Below are 21,685 nucleotides of genomic sequence, written 5' to 3' on the forward strand. Positions count from 1 at the left end.
TTTCAATTTATGAACTACCTATAAGGCTATTTTTGTAACAACTGGAGATGATATTTTAATTGATATCACCTTGGCAAAGTTTTTCTTTAACCATAATAATCATAGTAAAATTTCAGCATATAAACTGTAGGGTTTCATTATTATTCTGGAGCTCGTCCTCTTTGGCATTTCTTGGGTAAATTTAAATAATATCTTTCCTGATTCTTTGATAATTTTTTAAATGAGGTTAAATGCTTGGAACGACCATTGACATTCCCAATTGATTGATGCCCTAATGAAGTGTATATAAGTACTAACAAACTTATTTTCAACGATTATGTAAAAAAATTGGTTCATTGTTCATTCAGGTACATGAACAACTTACTGAAACTATACTTATTGAATTTTATACCTACTCGCAGTAGCGACCGTCCCGGCTTGGCACGGTTGGCAGAGCATACATTTGTACATTTTTTCCTGTCTTAATGTCACATTAGAGCTTGTAACTAATAATAATGACCTTTCATAAAATATACTCGAAACGAAAATGTGGACACAACAAAATTACGACCTTAACCTTCACTATGTAAACAAAACTGAAGCAATTGCACCTTGCCTTATCACGCGTGTCGCATTGGTTTGTGAGGAGGCCCCTTGAATGAATTTTTTAGTCAAATAGGTTAATTTTGAGATATTCATTTAAATTTCAAGGTGTATGCTTAAGGGACTGACGTAGCTTTCCAATTATCCTACGATATGATATGTGACCTTTATTTCAAACCTCGTTATAAACATTATGTTCAAAAGATCAACATATGATATCGCGGACTTTTTGTAGGTCTATAAAAGAAAAAAAAAACATATTGTTGTTTGTTCAAACAATATCTCAAAGGGATTAGGCGTTTCTCATTAAAGGCAGCAAAACTGCCCCAACTTCTTATCGATAAAATCGTCATTTTCCAATCAATTTACAAAAAAAAACATAAATGAATTATACATTCCTTTAGAATTACTCCGTACAAACAGACATGACGAAGGGAATTTTATAATATGTAGTGATGTTTCTTGGAAACCAAACCTTGTCAATTTTATGGTTGAATTTCCAGGTAGCTAGGTACTTATATAACGAGCTTAATATAATGTCCTTTATATGTTTTTCCATTTCGACATGGGACGTAATTCACATGTCAATTTATGAATTTGGAAATATTTATGTTGAGTTGACCCAAATAAGGCCCAGAAAAGAAAATTTAACTGATTCTTAGCGACAATGATAACCATTTAAAAAACATTAACGTATTTGGGTCAACCTAGCATAAATATTCCTGAGTTCTTACGAAATAAAAGGTGTGAACACGACTTATGAAACCAATGAAAACTTGAGCATACATATTGAAAATAACAAAGGCAATAATTTGGTGTCAACGATTTTATAAATTGTAAGGTGGATGTCTTACATAGGTCAAACAAGAAGAACATTTAAAGCACACGTATAAGAACAGAAATAGCTTCCAGAATGGAAAAACAAATTAATCGAATTCCTTACACAAGTCGTACAATCATGAATTCAAAAGTCATGATTTCCAGAAGAAAAGTTTAAAACTCAACTTGCTGGAAGAAGAATTGAAATCAATAAAGTCTAAAATTCACAGTACTACGATCAAATTGTTTTGAATAATTTGCTTATGCTTAATATTTTCTTTGTATAATTTTTTTTATCTGAATTATGGATTATAATATGAAGTCTTCCATATTGTATTGTATAGCGTTTTTATAAGTAGGTTTTGAATTTTCATCAAGTATCGGACAGTTAGTTCTATCTAATTTTATTATACTCGAGCTCAGATTTTTGTAATATAGTACTTAACTATAGCTTTTTCAGTCACGTCAATTGATTCACCGACGTTTCTTTAGCACCACTGGTTAATATCTTCAGGAGTACTATCAATGATAAATATAAAAAAGGACCTCATAATTGTGGCATATGTGAGGTGGTGGTTTTCCTGAAGACTTTAGCGAAACGTTGAGAAACATGGTAAACAATCTCGATACTACTACTGTTACATCTTTCGAATCCAAACAGTTGTATACATATTGTTTAGCGAATTAGTTTGCAAATATTACTCAATATATAGCTCGGATAATTTTCTAGATAATGTATTTATATTTAAATATTTATATTAACTCCTCCGCGATGCAAGACATTGTTTACTTTTGAGAAGATAACACGATATTGTAAATATTGTGAAGATGGAACGGTTTCGACGTTGGGTAAGATCTTTATTTTACACAAACCAGGAGGTTTTGTTTGTTTAAAGAAATGTAACTATGACGGAAAATTGATGATGAATTGGTGAGTGACAGCTGTTGCAGAAAAAAGACGCGATGAAGTGGAACGTCAAAATAAACAATCATGACGGAAGAGCACAAAATTCGGAAAAATATTAGTTTTTATCATGTTAATCATTATTGAAACAGATGTCTCATTGATGTATTAAGTAGTATATTAAAAAATTACCAAACCGATCTCCATACTTTGTTCACTTTGATTTTGGCCAATGGAGGAAGGTTTACACTTGTATCATTAATTGATGCTTTGTGTGAATTGGTTGAAATACTTTTATACTATCCGTGCGAAGGCGGGGCAGAGTTGCCACTTGTGAAGCCGGGGAAACGTTTTTCCCTGTGCGGAGCCGGACGTCGCACCAATGAAAATAAATTCAAAAAGGAATATTTTGATTCAACAAAAATATCGAAATCGTTTCAAGAGCATTTTCTAGCTGAAATGATGTAGAATTGTAGAATACAGAGAAACTATATAAATAAATGTAGACTACAGAGAAACTATAAAAGACTTGCAAATTTGAACCCTTGACCTTCAACTTCATGGTTAAACTTCCATAAATCGTGAGCATTTGCCGAAATGTTGATTTCTTCTCATTTGATACATGTTTTTCCAAAAGAAGAGGTAATGACAAAATAAATGGGTAGTCACATGTCGAAAAATATTGAAAAACAACAGAGCTATGAACTTTTGAAAAATTATACAAACGTTCATTTTCAATATTGTATAATAAAATTTGGCACGGAGGCTCTTCCTACATACTGTCATAGAAACCATCGGGGTTATGCATCAACGAATTGAGAAAAAAAAGTTTACTTCGAAAAACTTTGAGGAAAACCATGTAAGTTCAATGGTTTTTTCCAGTGATAAATTATATATAACAAACTATAAAATTAGTAACACATATTCTTTGTTTAAACTTTTCAAAAATTCTACAGATGCATAACCTCGATTTTTTCTATGATATTATGTAGGAAGAAAAGCGTCTGTATAAAATTTCAACCCTTAATATTACATAGCTTTGTTGTTTTTAAATATTTTTTGACGTGCTGCTCTGAAAGAGCCATCATACAGTTGGGAAAAAATGTCAATGTATATGTTGTATTTCATCAGTTCGGACTTACATTGTCTCTTATATAATATAAATTGATTTGAAATTCCTGAAAAAAATTAACCGAAAATAACAATTTTATTAAACAAAAACTGAAATTACAAAGACATAACATACAAGCCACAAAAAAATAAAAATTAAAATATTAATAAAAGCTGAAAATTAAACAAATTAAAAAAAATTATTAACAAAAAATGAAAAATCAATTCTTTGTAATTTCAAATTTTTGTTTAATAAAATTGTTATTTTCGGTTATTCTTTTTAATTTTTTTCAGGAATGTCAAATCAATTTATCTTATATTAGACAATGGAACTCCGAACTGATGAAATACACTACGAAACATTGTCAACCACCTTCAAACAAACAATGTATCTATATGTTGTTGATTTTTTCTTCAAATGGAGTTGGAAAAATATATCAACCATTTTAGCACATAAGTGCACAACATTGCCCCAATTTGCCCATCTTCGTACTCTAAGTTTCCGAGATCCCAGGTGGTAGTCGAATTTGAAACACAAGTTGTATTGGAAGTAGAAAGCCAAAACAGTGTTTCTGTAGACATTCATTTCAACACAAAATACTTTTTATGAATCCAGTTCCTATATGACTAAGAATCAAAGTAACTAGATCCAGTTTTGGAATAGTGTGAATAATTTTTGTTTGTAGATCTTTTGTTGGAAAGTTCCTCACTTGTGTACTATATGGTAATGCAAACACGTATGTGATTTTCTAGAACTTCAACTAATATTTCCTAATATGACTGATCCGTGCAAAGCTTATTGTTAAATCATCTGAAAATGGAGCTTTTAACGGCGGATGATCAACTGTATTGCCAAACATGCGCCAAACTAACTGATTATTATAAGAAAACAAGTATAGCTGAGGCACCAGTCAATCTAATAATAACACTGATGATCTTCAAACATGACTCAACCTGATGGTAGCACCAAACTCTTACGAAGATTCGAAATAGATGAACACCTCAATCTAGCAAACCACTATTATCTTCATGCAGTCAATGTTCACTGTGATTCTGGCGTTGAATCTGGTCATTATTATGCATTGGTCAAAGACGAAACAGTCTGGTTTAAGTTTGACGATAGTCGTGTCACTAAGTGTTCTGGCGATGCCGATGTCTTGAATTTATTGAAGCCTCTGGAGATACCCTACATTTTATTTTATGAAAGAGAGGACATTGGCAGATCAAGATCTTCAGATGATGTGGTGCTGCAGGTTTTTCCGGGTTTTCCTGCAGCTGAAGAAGCAAATGCGCCACTGGAATCAATGAAGTTGTTCTGGAGCGTCAATTAATTTTTGTTGTATTATAATTTCATGATTTGTATTACTTTATTTATAATATAAATAATTTTTGTCATTAACTGTCATGTAGGACTTCGAGTTATTACTGTCATTGAAGCTATTCAAAATAACCCCTAAAGTCGGGTTTGATTGTGGAGTTATATATCAGTATTCTTTCTTTCATTACATTACATTGTGATATTTATTTCGCTTTCCGTCATTAATATTCGGCGTGGAAACAACCGAAAGAGCAAGTATTTACTTCAGGTAGCCTATAATTTACTTGCTTGCAGCTGAATCTGTGGTCAATCCACATATTTTTTTAAGATATGTTATTGTTTAAATTATAGCCAAAAGAAATAATACAACGCATTGCTTTTTCTCACAAGCTCAGACTTTTTACTCGATATTTGGCTAATAATTCGATAACCCTTGTTATTCGACAAAGGTTCGAATTTCATTTACTTTTAAAATCTGCTGATTTCCCAAGTTGGAGTTAACTTTTTCTGCATAATCGCGTCTGCACGACCCACACAAGTTCATGCAGCCATAACTAAACATGACGAAAATGAGCCAATATGTTCATAAATGGCACAAATGAGTAATAACAAAGTCTAATGAATTATAAAATGTAACGTTTTCTCCTTTGTTTTGCACGTAGAAATGACTAACAGGACATGCATAGCATTTGAAGTAATATGAACGAATGTATTGCAGCATTGCTCAAATTGTCTGTCATTCATTTACATTGTTCAAAAATTACCATTCTCATTTTCACGTAGTCAGCAAGCGCTATCAAGCATCTCTAGGTACTGGGATAAAAGTTTTTTGTTCTCAAGGTATTTTAGGAAATACGATTAATTTATGCAGCAGTATGTCGACTAAGTTTCAATCTATCCAAAAAAATTGGAAGTCTCATATCTTTGAGAATTGCTGTAAAAAAAAAGGTGTATATTTACCTTTGCACTGTTTTGTCTATGATCTTTTGAATATTGTTTTTTTCAAGTTGGTGTTGCTTTTTGTATCAATTATTTGAAAAAAAATATGAAATGAATTTTTGGTCCTAAGGTTTGCCTATCCATGGTGATGAAAAAATGGATGGCAGTTAATGCGACTGCACGTATGAAAATTTATTTGCTTATTATAGATTCTTCAATGGTATTACTTTCTGTATTTATAAAGGCCTTCTAAGATTAAAAGATATGCAAGACTTTAAAAAAATATCGTTTATAGAAAGGTGTAGGTCTTCTGAATAGTCGAAAGATCATATCGTTTCCTAATTGTTTACCTGTTTCCATATCAATATATTCATATACTTTCATGATTTCTGGAAATAGCTGAAAAAACCTTTATTTGTGAAATTATAAAACAACAATAAAAATTAATTTGCGCTCCAGGGCGACTTCATTGATTCTAGTGGCGCATTTGCTTTTTCAGCTGCAGGAAAACCCGGAAAAACCTGTAGCACCACATTATCTGAAGATCTTGATCTGCCAATGTTCTCTCTTTCATAAAACAAAATGTAGGGTGTCTCCAGAGGCTCCAATAAATTCAATACATCGCCAGAACACTTCGTGACATGACTATCGTCAAACTTAAACCATTCCGTTTCGTCTTTGATCAAGGCGTAGTAATGACCAAATTCAACGCTAGAACCACAGTGAACGATGACTGCATGAATATTATAATAGTGGTCTGCTAGATCAAAATGTTCATCTATTTCGAAACTTCGAAAGAGTTTGGTGCTTCCGTCAGAGGTTGAGTCATGTTTGTTGATCATCAGTGTTACTATTAGATTGACTGGTGCCTCAGCTATACTTGTTTCCTTATAACAATCAGTTATAAGGAAATTAATTATCGTTGTAGTATTTTCGTGTAGTTGTTCGTGAAAATTTATGTAAGAAGACATGTTTCTCGAAATGTAGAATTAAACTTCATCTACCAAGTAGAAAATCATTTGAACTGCAGGTAAAAACGTATTTCTTGTTTTCGGAAAGGAGTTTTTTGTCTTTCTACTTCACCACCATTGAACAAGTAATGTGGGAAACTTCCAAAAGGAGCAAGAAAAAAAAAAGATTTCTGATTCTTAGATTCTCAAGTAGAACGAAGTGTTGTTGATTCACCTTATTCGTCTTGTAATTATGTCTTTTGTGTCGATGGGATAACGAACCGCGGAGGTATAATTTCAGCATAAATGAAATGTGCTCTTACCTCGAATTCTTGGTACCCGTTAAGAGTGATGTATTGTTGAATACCGAGTATAATCTTGCTGGTTAAACTTCCATGAAATCATAAAAATGAAAATGAGGGGTTAATTGTGAATGCCAAACTTTCGAAAAGGACTTGACCGAAGTCAACAAACCAAGTTATGATAAAAACATAAATTTTTCCACAATAAACAACAAGAAACGACAACAATGTATAATCGTACTAAGGCTTCTGAATTTCAACAGAATCCTCATAGAATCTAACTGAAAGGCATAGACGTCGTGTTTGTTAAGCTAGCAAATTGAAAAGGTATAGACCTGAGTGTTTCCATTATTTGAATCGCAAAGGAAATTTTTTATGAGAAATAAGTATTTGCGAAATAGCTTCTTGGCATAGGAACGCTATACAGCGTAATATATGAAAGAACAATGGGACCTATGGATATCTGGAACCCCAAAACTTTGATGTCATGTGGCCTACCGGCAGTGGTGCAAAAATTTCAGTACCGAAAACCGAACTAGGTTTGTTATTGCTCGCGACAGCTGCAAAATTAGAATGAATGAAAGCAAAAACTCTACAAACAGAGAATTGTAGATAGACTGCTTGCCAATCTCAACGGGTATAGATCCTCCTGGTTGGTAGCTAAAGCTTTTAATTAAAACTTTTCAAAATCCACAATTCCAACACTAACACAAGCGGATGGTTCAATTGCAACAACAGCCATAGAAAAAGCAAATCTTTCAGCTGAAAAATTCGCGTTCTACTCGACAGTCGATTTTTTGGGAAAGGCAGCACCCACTATTCCCACACTAGAATCCAGAATGCCGGAAATTACTTTTCGACAACGTCTAGTCAGATGAATTTTGGAACAGCTCAATATCAACAAGGCGTCTGGTCCTGATGAACTGTCCATCATCGTACTTAAAACGTGCGCAAATGAACTCGCACCAGTATTTTACAGACTTTTCAAGCTGTCCTACAAGGAAGGGGTTTTTCCTTCTTGTTCGAAGATTGCTCGTCTTCAGCCTATTCCCAAAAAGGACAAGAAAAATCTTTCAAATAACTATAGACCAGTCGCTTAGTTATCACTGACATCCAAATTATGGAGAAAGCCGTAAACCACCACATCCTTAGATATTTGGAAGGTTTCTCTCTCTCTCTCTCTCTGTGTGTTTTGGATGGTCGTTGCTTCCTATCTTCACGCGCATTTGTCCAATGCTCCTCCTGTTGGTTAACGGGAGCTTCGTTTGGGGGCGCAGCGGACCACCATTTTTTTTCCAACTTCTTTTTTTCTTTATAAAAACAATTCTTGATTATAAAACCAATTTGGTTTTTATGTAATCGCCTTCTGCTTGGGAGACCTTTTGTTTTTTTTTCCACATATACAGTCCCCTTTACGTGGTTATCCAAACCACCCCGGCCTGGATACCGGCGTGAATAAAGGGGGCCCTTTATCCATCACTTTTTTTTTAATGACACTCACACATTTCTTTAATTAACATAATGGACTAGCACAACACAAGAACGGAGTCCCACGATAGCACATGGCATACGCGTACCTTCTTTGTGGGCGGACGTGCACGTCCGTTCACTACCGCAGCCACTACGAAACTTATTTGGAAGGTTTAAACATCTTGAGCGATCATCAATGTGGTTTTCGGAGACAAAGATGAACAGGCGACCTTCTATCGTATGTCACCCATATTTGGAATAACGCAGTCAAGAGCTGTTGCCCTTGATATTTCCAAAGTCTTTCACTATGTGTGGCATGAGAGTTTGCTAGCTAAACTTCGGGTCATTTTTGTGTACTGCTCTCCAGCTTCCTGAAAGAACGTTCTAGAAGTGGCCGTCGATAGATATTTCTCGAATACTTTCACCATCAACGCTGGTGTTCCCCAGGGACCCATATTGTCTTCAACCCTCTTCTATTGTATATCAACGATTCATTGAAAACAACCAAGAATACAATATACTGTTTCGCTGACGACAGCTTACTTGCATTCCATTTGGATTCCAGGACATCAGCTGCAGATGCACATCTTCACCGGCAGCAGGAGGTTGCATATCTTAATGAGGATCTAGAAATGATTTCGAATTGGGGTGCAAGTAACCAGGTTCAATTCAATGACAAGAAAATCCAGGCATCGGTTTTCTCCAAGAAGATAAATATCTCCGAACCGAATATAATAATGTCAGGACAGACAGGTCCGCTGTCTGCTTCGATAAGTCTGTTGAGGGTTAAACTGGACACCAATATGTCGTGGCATAATCATGTCGCTGGAATGGCAAAGACTGCTTCTTAAAAGCTTGAAACACTGTTCCAAATCAGAAAACTGTACAAACCCCAGCTTTTTTGATGCTTCATTAGGCTCAGATCAGACCCCTCCGCATCCAAGCATACCCTGAAGCTGCTGGATATCATCCAGAAAAGAGCCATCCGCCTGATTGCAGATACGAACATTACTTGCAACTTCGATAGTCTGGAACATCGAAGAAAGGTTGCAGATTTGTTTCTTTTTTACAGATACTTTAACGGGAGGTGTTCACCGCACCATGTACCGCACCAGAAGCGGTACATATCAGAAATACGCGACGAGGTTCAACTCAGTACACCTCGAACTTCACTGTTTAAGAACTCTTATGTGGAATAAACTTCCTAAAAACGTTTTCCAAATGAATTTAATCTCCAGCGATTTAAATCCAACGTGAATAGCTACGTTCGGACAGAACTCCTAAAGAACTTTCATGTAATGCTTATATTTTGTCCCTAAAAAAAACTTCAGGTGTACTTCTCGGAGTTTCAGATCTAAAACACCTGTCTTCAACTCCTCAATTTTTTTCAAGAAAAAAGGTACAATCGAAACATCTATTTTCGATCATATTAACATTGAATTAACGAAAATCTATTTTTTCTATATAGTCAGTTTGTACTTGAAACATTCGATGTTGAAATCCAACAACGATGTTTTTTAACAAAGTAGGTGTGCTTTATTGAAATTTGATCACAATAATCAATTTTCTTATCCCAGTTCAGGTTTGAATGTAGATATGTGCTGGGAAATTTCATGAATAGATCAATATGAACTACTTGTTGTCTCTACAACTTATGGATATTTCAAAATACATTCGAATAGCCCTTGTTAAAAATCACCAGGTATACAAGTCTTGAATTGTCATAAAATCTAGTAAGATATTTTCATAGAGAACTCGGTAGTTGGTATTTGAAAACAACTGGACTCAATAATTAGGTTTGGGTAATAACCATGCAAGTTTTTCCATTCGAATTGAAGGTGCGACTATATTTCAAGGTTATCATCCATAGAGCGCATTGTTTTTAAACTCATTTGATTCACATGTTTCGTTATCAACATTTCAAGGTAATGAAATGAATAATACCTACTGTGGAGAAAATTGACATGCGATATATTTTTTACTAAAGGCTTTCATATTAGCTACTATAAAGCCCAAATTAATAATTGTTTGTTCAATACATATTAGAAATTGTTGAATTTACTTGAATTATGTCTAAAAAACTGTGGCACGTAGCGACTTTTGACTTTAGCACCTTTTTATGTTAAAAAATACAGAGGAACTTATTTTTGTTGTTGATAGCATTTACGAATGGTTCTGACTATAAAAAACACTAACAATATGGCATCTTCGACAAGAAAATCCTCGAGTACCAAATTATGTCCAACATTATTCAAAAAATTAAAAAATCAATATAAAAGTAGATCTTCAACACCCTGTATCTCAAAAATTGAAACATTTTAATGTTTACTCAAATTTTCTTATAGAATCGGACACAATAAGAACACTCTGTATATAGGGGAAGTATTCAGGGGGCGCAAACCCTGAAATTTCATGAGACATATTAATATTTTTCAGTTAGATTACAAAAGAAAAATGGAAAATGAGGCAATTTGTGTCTTTGGGTCAATGTTGACAGACTAGAACTATTCTTCTTGATGAGAGTATTCATATTCATTTGAGTACAAATGGGTATCTGTGAGTTGAAGTTTATTTTTAAAATTTTCAAACAATAAAAAAAATCAAATTGAAGTCGGTTTTCACAGGAATTCTAACTAGGAATTAATTAAATAAATCATATTTTTACCTTTTACCTTTGAATTGAATCTGGGGTTTCTTTTGTAACATTTTCTCAAGAAGCATTTAAGCACCAAATTCATACTTATTTTCTTCATTTATTGATGCCGCATATACATGAAAGTTACTGAGTCACTGTTAGGATTTTTCTTTCAGAAAAAGCGTAGAATGTATTATCAGAAGTTTCAAAAATGAAAGAATGAAAACAAATACTCATATACTCATATACATATACAATACTTGAGAAAAAAAATACTATTTCTCGCGATTGCCTCTTTTCAGCTTATATATGATGCCATTTTCGACCAATTTTTCCCTACTAATTCAAATTGCACCAAAGCGAGAAAAATACTATATTTTTTCTATGATTTACATCAGGAATATTTCGAAAGATTCATTTGTGAAGGTTAACCCAGATGAGAGTGAAATCATTGAGTTTCATATAACAAGAAGCAACCAAAGAGCAAACTTCAAATATGAAGTACCAAAATTGAGTGGCCAAAAGAAATGGGGTTCTACCAACTACTTCACGAACCTGCTTACAAATTAGTGTGACATCCTGACATAAAGCTAATGACTACTCTCACTATGTTTTTCAGTGACTAACATACACTCAATTTCACTTGTTTTTCTTCAGCAACTATATTTCAATCTCCACTTAGCTTTATTGGTGCTCTTTATCATTTCTTCAAAGTTACGAAGATTGTTCATTATCATTGGTGGCTGCCAAACAATAATAATAATGAATATTACTGGAGTTTTTTCTCGACACCAAATCGTTATTTTTAACACCTCGACACGTGTTTCGATCACCAAGTGATCATCTTCAAAGAGGAATGTTAAAACCCTTTAATCTTAAAGACGTGTCGAGGTGTTAAAAATAACGATTTGGTGTTGGGAAAAAACTCCAGTAATATTCATTACTACACCAAAGGTTCCAAACAGTGCATCATAAAAATAATAATAATAAAAATAGCTTCAATCATACATAAAAACATTAAATATTACAATAATTTGAAACAGCGGCTTCAAAAAATGCAGTACAAACAAAGACCCACTAAAACCGAAGTTATGCGTGGGACTCCTATTACGAAATGCATAATTAATGAGCTGAATTTAGAAACAATACAATTATTTGTAATACAGCGTACTGTATATATAAAATAGTTAGAAGTATATAATAGATAATTATGAACATGAATATTATATTGTATTATGGTATTTTGACAGGTATATTTGAGTGAAAAGTGCAAATGTGCAACGGTATAAAAGGAAAGTAGGTATAACAGGTTTTGAACTTAGGATAACTATTGTCGTCTTAATTTTTTCATAAGAATGTTATGAACGATGTCCCTATTTATTTATTTTATTCATTTCATACACTATTCTACAGGATAAACCCAATTACAGAATAGGGAGTAACAGTGACATTTACAAATATGTACTTACATAATATAATTTGTGAATCTATATATAAAAAAAAATTGAAACAGAACTGTCAGTTAGCTAAGAAATGTGTTTTGATTTATATAATCTAGCAGTTGAATATATCTAAGACATGACTAACAGAATTAGAGGTATCGTACATTGTATAAATTTGACATTTTTTCATTATATTTTTACGCGGAGTGTTGAGAAAAATGTGACACTATTCCTAGATGACCGTCTAGGAACACAAAAATTCAACATATGTAACAGTTGAGAGCAGGTGATGATATTGTTTATGATTTTGAATAAAAAAAAAGAAATGAATAATATTTACGTGTTATCTCGAGACTACAAAAATTGTGAGTTACAAGCAATTCATAATAGGGTATTCATACATTATGATACGTGCCTTCAAGTTTTGAAGACATACATTTTAGGAAGCACGTCTGTTGGGCTTCTAGTTGATTTATATGAACCTGATAGTAGGGACTCCACACGACAGATGCATATTCCAGCCTACATCGAACAAAAGTGAAATAAAGTAATTTCAATGTTGAAGCTTTTTCGAACTCTTTTGTATTTCTAACTAAGAATCCATACATGCGATAAGCTGCTGTTAGAGTAGTGTCAATATGTTTATTGAAAGAGAGATGAATCAAAAGTAACACCTCGATCAGTGAGTGTGTCAGGACGCTTCAGAACTTGATTGTTTATGACTTAGTAAATTCAAGTTCGTTTTCAGTGAGTAAGACATTACATTACATTTGGATATGTTGAGAGACAGATTATTCTTCCGACACCATGTAGCAACGGGATTTAAATTTAAATTATTTCAAATCTGTTTCAAATCTGTTTTTCCGTTAACCAGCTGTCGCACCCCTACGAACAACAACCCTCAGAAGTAGAAACTTGTGCGAGCTAAGGATTAACGAGGTCTTACCTTTTAACGTGTGATTCCTAACACGGGTTGGACGGTAACAAGTGAAGATCGATCGTTCAGACTAGGGCTTGAACCACCGACCAACACGGCAGTCAATTCGAGTGAGTCAACAAAGCACACACGCCGAACCGCTTGGCTACCGACCGACCTTGAGTAAATTGAGTAAATACTTTTTGAAGATGTTTTTGAGTAGGTTGATATTATTTATTGTATAAATGTAGATCTTGTACATGTCCGGTAAGAAGTAGAAGATGTTTCCACTGTGGTGTTTGTATGAGTATTGACCAATGGATTTGGATTTCAAACTTGAGTTTCACAAGTTCTAACTAACATCAGACAATAACAGTTTTTCTCACACCATTATAGGTATGGTCACAATTTCTTTTTAATACGCTGAATGTTCGAAATATTTAGTTTTTCAAACTTCTCCTTAAATAATTATTGGCTGTATATTATGTAAACTGATTATCTTATATGCAATACACCGTTAATGTTCAGTGAAATGTTATGAAATGAGGCAATAATTTGTTTTTTGAAAAAAGTATTCCGCCCAACATCTTGAACATTTTAACGGCTGAACGAAACGCAACTTGTAGCAAGGTTACTGCCCTTCTCATTCATATATTCACTTGGTTATGACCATCTGTACCGCATTAAATTCATACAGTACTGATGTAAAATGATACCAGCTACAACATAATATAATATCCAAGAGCCTCCGTTTTTTATAGAGCTAATCCAAGACATCCGTTTCGAGATTCTCATTTATGCGGTTTTATCATGAAAATAAGGAAAGCTTCAAGCAGCTGACTATCGCTAAAAATAAACAAGGCGATTATGCAACGATTTACCTAGTTATTTATACATGCAGCAGAAACAAACGAAGATAACATCTTGTAGTTGAGTATTTTCTCAGAATTTTAAGCAGACGGCGGTGATCGACGTGCCTTTTCGGTACTTGGAAGAATACAAATTTGTGTGTAAATCTAGTTATTAGTAAAAACAATGACGGCTCGACATGTGATGTACTAGCGGAGCATACCGCTTCTGTTGAAAATATAGACATAACGGAAATAGGTATATTACGTGCTATGGAAATAATGGATTTGACACGGTGATGCCGTATTATGTTAGGGGTTGTAAATAATTGTATTTCCGGGTGTAAAGTAAGAAACAACCTAATGGTTATTTACCAAATAAATAAAATAAATATAGTTTGAAAAACTAAAAAACACGCTTTTAAAGAACATCTAATTAAAAGGTTGAAAATATTTTTTTAAATGAGCCTAAACAATAACGAACGAAAAATACTACTATTATTGTGAAATAGCGACGGGCGCTTGATGTACAAAAAATATGACACAAAGCGCCCACGCTTTTTTCACAATAATACTAATATTTCTCGTTCGTTATTGTTTTGAGCTTATTTAAAATAATATTTTTAACTTTTTAGTTCGATGTTCTTCAAAAGTATTTTTTTTTTAATTTTTTAGTTTCGTCTGCTATAAAAGCGTGTTTTTTAGTCTTTTGAAACTATAATTATTTTATCTGAACTTTGGTATCAATCAGCCGTATATTGTTTAGAAATATGACCAATGATATTTTCCGATTCCGTAGAGGGAGCCTAGAAATCAGCTACTAAGCCCAAGGCAGCAGGCGCGCGTGTTGATGAAAAAATACTTTTTTCAAATGAAGAAATACATGTAAAGTGAGTTCGAATTATATCAAGGAGGTTACGTAAGCGCCATTTGCCCACTAATAGATCAAGCAATAATGTCGATAATTCTGTCAAATACGGATCCCGAGCTTGAGGGTTACAAACAAACAAATGAACATACATACATACATAGAGGTGAAGCTTATAAAGGCGTGTTGATGTTAATTAAAAAGGAAAACTCGCCACAAAGTGCCATCTTGTGTGTATGGTTTTCACATTCATGTATTAGATTGTTTCAAAGTATTTGTCCGTTTTGAATTCATGTGTTTTTGTAGCTCCATATCTCAATCCATATTTATATACTGATCGATAGATGCTCTACATTGATTCTATTGCTTTTTTTTTCCAAAGTTTAATTTGTTGCTTCTTTTCAGCTTGTAGCTTCAGTATACAGTGTGTAAAAGCCAAATGGAATAAATTAATTAATTCGGTTACTGTACATATTGAAAAAAATCCCGAAACACGTCAAATGTAAATTATAATTTGACATTCTTCAACGTAAAACTGCCACCCTTAGCTGTAACCCCCTTCGAATGACAGGTACAACCCTCCAATTTTTCTAATATGAAGTATTGGCTTGTGATATATCGTTTGAAAGGTCTCTTCATTCTCTGTTCAAAAATGTTATCGCTTTCAAGTTTACTGCAACAATTGAGATAAAATAAATTAAAATCTTGTGGTTACCGAAATTCGATAAAAAACACTCAAAAACTACGTTTTGCATTACAAACGTAGTGAAATGTAGAATACGAAAAAAAAAATGGATGTTAACGAAGTAGATGTGCAAAATATTCACCGCCAGCGTCTTGGCAACACCCTAATCTCAAATAAAACTGTCTTCTAACATTATTTAACATATCAGGCGTGACCAACCTAATCGCAAGCGTTATTCGTTCTTTCAAGTCATTCAAATCTGAAGGTTCAGTTTTGTACACATTGCTCTTTACATATCCCCATAAAAAATCTAATGATGAAAGATCAGGTGATCGCGCTGGCCATTCAATCGATCTTTGTCTCTCCATCCACCGATTGGGAAATGTTGTATCGACCTATTGTGCCGGACATTAACCTGGTAATGTGATGGTGCTCCATCCTGCTGAAACCATATCGTATTCAGTGGAACTTGAGGGTTTCCTGGATCAGTATATATATATATATATATATATATATATATATATATATATATATATATATATATATATATATATATATATATATATAATTATCGCCATTCAAGTTGCCCTCAATGAAAAAGGCACCAATGATATGGTTTCCTACAGCCCCTTCCCAAACATTAACCTTTTGAGGATATTGCGTGTGTTCTTCTCTCATCCAGTGAGGATTTTCCATTGACCAGTAGCGGCAATTTTGCCGATTAGCTTGACCGTTAAGAGACAAAGTACACTCATCAGAAAACATAGCGTCTTCTATTTGGATGATATTGTTATCCAACATGTCCATCATTTGCTCACAAAAATAAGTTCTTCTATCAATATCGTCTTCCATGAGCTCCTGACTAGGTATCATTTTATACATATTACATTTGTAATATGTTTACTATCGATGTAAGGCTAACATTAAATGTAGTGGATGCCTTTCTACTCGATGTATGTGGGTATACCTCAAACTCAAGCATCACATCTAATTTGAGTTCATCACTCATTGCATTGACAGCTGCTTTTTTTTATCTGCCCCACATGACCAAGCTCCCGAAACTGCTTCTCCATTTTGCTTATTGAGATATGGGCGGTAAATTAGGAAATTTCTCATGAAATAGGCGAGCTACTTCCTGTTGTGTTCAGGTTTTATTTCCTTAATCAATCATTTGTAATACTGTTATTTTATGCATTTCCATTAATCTAACCATTTGTCAGACTTGAAGTTAACGAACTTCAAACTTATATTAAAATACTGACAACTAATGTTGTAACATACAACACAAGTTGACAAGGCGTTTTAAACTAACGTAGCTCCACGAAAATTATTTACAGTTTTTCAAAGGATTCTTTCTAACAAGAACATTGCTGTGGTTTTTGTTCACTTCCTTATCATCAATACCTCAACATAAAATAAGTTTTGAATATATTGCAATAAGTTTTGAGTGTATTTTATCGAATTTCGGTGACCACACGATTTTATTTTATTTTATCTTAATTGTTGCAATAAACTTGAAAAGCAAAAACATTTTTGAATAGAGAGTGAAGATACCTCTATATTATTGATATATTATCACAAACCTACTCTTCCCGTTTGTTTGAAGGTGATTGACAATGTTTCATGATGAATTTCACTAGTTCGAACTTCCATTGTCTAATATATAAAATGATATGAAATCCCTGAAACAACTAAAATAGAAGAATCAAAAATAAATAGCTGTAAATAACAATTATATTAAACAAAAAACCTGAAATGAAATAATAGTGAAATAAAACACAAGTAAAAATAAAACAATTGAACAAAAATAAATAAATACAAAATGAAAATAAAGATAAAAATAAAAAAATTTAGATATTTCAAGCCAAGTTAGTTCACGACGATTCGATTGTTAATATCCACAATCGTCTTCGGGTGATGAATTTTTATAAGCTTTTTCTCCATTTCCTGAAAAAATTCCTAAAACCTATGTAGGGTGGTTCTTGACGAGGACTATTTAAACGAATTTCGAAAAGAAGAGAGACTTGAGATCTGAAAATAAATAATTAATAACTATATCTTCATATAAATTATTGTCAACACACATACTCACCTTTCTCTCCTTATTTCAAATGGATCAAACATCCTGTTATTTCTAAAGTTATTCAAAAATGTTATAAAACCTCATTTACGCCTCTCGTCTATACTTATCACGCTATATATCACGATAAATATCTTTCAACTCTTCCAATATGAGTTCACGATTAAAACGTGTTACAGTTCTGATCCTTTCCCATCTAGGAATAGGATTATGAAGGACATTATTCTCATATCCGTCACGAGTTTTTATAATTCTATACATTTTCCTCCTTCTTAGCCGATCTGACATTTTTCAAATGTCGACAATAAGTCATGTTTCTGTAATAGATTTTTCTTCGAAGAAATTCTTACGTGAGCAATTACTAATGTCTACATGGGTACATCGAATGGGAAAATGGCTATAATAGAGCTGTATGAACGTCGAAAGTCAAAACCAGTTCAACATATGGATGGAGAAAAATCACAATACATTTCAGTGCCACAATAATAAACATGATGTTCATTCGGAGATGTTATTACATTTTTCAAGTTCTCTATTTCAATAATCATAAATATAAAAACTTACTAATAAGATTATAATAAAAATAATAATAAATGGTCTTTATTTTACGTGGCGGAGTTTAGCAAAGCGCTATTCTTCCACTCAACCACGTTTGAAAAAAAAGAAACATTACAAACAATAAATGGCAACTTCAGGACAATAGTAAGATTAAATTAAAATGTTCATGTTTGGATCACTGTTACCTGATTTTTATTATGAAAGGTTCACAAACCTACGACACGTGTTTCGCTATTCAATAGCTTCCTCAAGCAGGATTTCATCAACTACTTTTAGATTTTATTTGTGAAATTATAAAACAACGATAAAAATAAAAACAACAATAAAAATTAATTGGCGCTCCGGGGCGACTTCATTGATTCCAGTGGCGCATTTGCTTTTTCGGCTGCAGGAAAACCCGGAAAAACCTGCAGCACCACATCATCTGAAGATCTTGGTCTACCAATGTCCTCTCTCTCTCTCATGAAACAAAATGTAGGGTGTCTCCAGAGGCTCCAATAGATTTAATACATCGCCAGAACACTTCGTCATTATTACGCCTTGTATTGGTCAAAGATGAAACGGACTGGTTTAAGTTTGACGACAGTCGTGTCACGAAGTGTTCTGGCGATGTATTGAATCTATTGGAGCCTCTGGAGACACCCTACATTTTGTTTTATGAGAGAAAGGACATCAGTAGATCAAGACTACTTTTAGATTGAATCATATCATTTTCTAAAAACATCACTATGATATTACTACGATCCGGTCATATAATTAATTCGGCTCTAGTTTTAACTACCTGACAAGACTTGATACAATAATTTCTTCAACTAGTAAACGCGAATAAATAGAGGTAAACAAATTTATTCAATAGTAAGAATAATATGAATAACAAATGAAATTGGTTAGCACGGAACTGAAAGTAATAATGAAAAATTGTTAGATCGTCAAGATAGGAGAGGAAGATCATAGAACATATTTGGGCCAACCTACGTTTGAAATTTCTAATTTCCCAACAAAATGAAACCAATTATATATTGATCTTGCATATTGAAAATAAAAAAGACAAGAGTTTGGTGTCATACAAATCACGAGTATATTAATTGTCTTGTTGTTCATGCCCGATGTTTTAAATAGGTCTAACTATAAGAACATTCTGGACAGGTATAAAAGACATAGAAACAGTTTCCAGAATGAAAAAAAAATCAACGTATGCTACAGGGGGACATGAGTTCCAACATTTAATGAACGATCAAATTGAATTGAATAGCTCTCCGATATTTGATATGTTTCTACTATATAATCATGCTCTGTCGCTACAGAATAATTATTATGTAATATTCATCAACTTTCTGTGTTATTTTCTGAACGAGTTTTCAACTGAATTGAATTTCTTGTGTTTGTTACTGTCCAATACATAAATATCTTTTATCAGTATTATTTCACAATGCTTTGCACGAAGTTCTAACCATTTTAACGGGTTTGATAAGCATTTTAATTTTCATAGTGCAATTTTTATAAAAAAAATAATCCGCGAAATATTTTTAGAACCATGCAAACTCCAAAATTTTACAGAAAATTCAAATGTTTCTCAAGCACACTATATATTTATTAACTCAAATATATTTTAATTTTTTATACTTTTACCTTCTGCACTAAATATTCATGTTGGTTTATTTGACTGCAAAGATGAAGTGATTGAAAAGTCTTTTTTTCAAGGATACTGAGAAGTCGAATATCTCCACCGAAATTTATAAACGGATTATGAGGAACCTATTATTGTAATTATATGATATGCTGCGTCTATGAGAGTATAGTATTTCTATGCAAAAAATTACAATATTATTCAAATTTTCAATTTCGTCACAAATATTGAATTTTCCATACTTATGACATTCAACTATATACTAACAATACTTTCGTAAGGGAGAGAACTGAACTGCTGAGGAAAGGATATTTTTCGAAAAGACGGAGGGTACTATACAGAGCCTAATCCCATTTGTAAACGTGAGGAGAATAATGAAGGTCAAAATGACGTCATAAATCAGGAAAGTTTCGCTAGGTAGGAAATAGAACAAGGTGTCTTTTGAATAATTTTAGCACCATCGAAAATGATGTAGTGTCAGAAAAAAGGCTCTTTATTTTGTTGCTACAATGGATAAAACTAGGATCCAAGTAAAATAAATTAGTTAAATAAAACCATTGAAAAGCTTGTATTTGAATATTCTAAAATGGATACAAAACAGGAAATGACCAATTTGAAAAATATTAGTGAGTTTGAAGAGTTCACGAGTCTTTTTTTAATTCCAACGTTGAAAAAAATTATTATTGATAACCAGGAATTCTACGATTCTAAATGTATTGAAAATATTTCTATCACATATACGGGGTGGCATAAGCGCTATGGGAAAATCCTCGTAATATTTCGAAAACGGGTGAATAACCGTTACAGAAAGTTTATTCCACAAGGAAGTCGTTCTCCAGATGAAAGAGTTCTCAAAAAGTCTTAATTCTCAATGTATTACAGTAACCATCTCTTATTTGATAAACATTGGATTACATCGTTCATAAAAGGGGTGTTGCCAATCTTTTTCAAACCAATAGGCCCAAGGGTTTTGACTGCAGAATGTATCACTTGTTCAAATTTCTCGGCTTTTGTGAATCACAGAAAATTTTGATTTGATTTGTGGGTTTATGTATATTTCATCTAATTTTTTATTAGACGGAAGAGTACCCAATACTGATGTGGCATTACCCCTTTGAATGGCGATACTGATTCTTTGAATTGAAAATGAGTAGCCTTAGTTGTCATCGGTAGAGTTCGTCATTCTTCTACCAATTTCTTTCAACTGTTCAGAAGCATGAGATCCAAAAACACAAAAGGTTTCAATTGCAATAGCAAAGCAAAGTGTAGTATTTCCGAAATTTTGATTTTTCTGCAATCATGACAGCTGATGGAATTAGACATTGCAACAAAGTGTGAAGTTGCAACAAGTGAAGTCTCAAAGCAGATATTTTCCAAATTTCCAAGGAATCAGACTCATTCCTCCTGAACGCTTTCCATCATCTCGATAGATACCAAGGTGTTCAAGAACTCAAGGAACCTCTGCAGTGGCTAGAGATTTTTTTATTAGATCGTTAATGGAATGATGTCTCGAAAATATGCCAGAAATGAATGTACAACTTAGGCCATGGTAACCATTTTTTTCTACGGTGGATCCCCATCTGTACTTATGACTAACACAAATGGAAGAACCCAACTCGAAAAGAGACGGAC

General features: G+C 33.3%; 1 protein-coding gene across 1 annotated transcript in view; it reads left to right on the forward strand.

Annotated features, from left to right (window-relative positions):
• Window positions 1-21,685, forward strand: part of GEFmeso (Guanine nucleotide exchange factor in mesoderm) — a 294,400-nt gene that overhangs the window by 321 nt on the left and 272,394 nt on the right. The gene's annotated exons all lie outside the window — the stretch shown is intronic.

Source organism: Leptinotarsa decemlineata, unplaced genomic scaffold, assembly GCF_025532065.1.
Source record: "Leptinotarsa decemlineata unplaced genomic scaffold, Ldec_3_MD MMD2_tig00000035_RagTag_RagTag, whole genome shotgun sequence".
In the NCBI taxonomy this organism is placed as follows: Eukaryota; Metazoa; Arthropoda; class Insecta; order Coleoptera; family Chrysomelidae; genus Leptinotarsa; species Leptinotarsa decemlineata.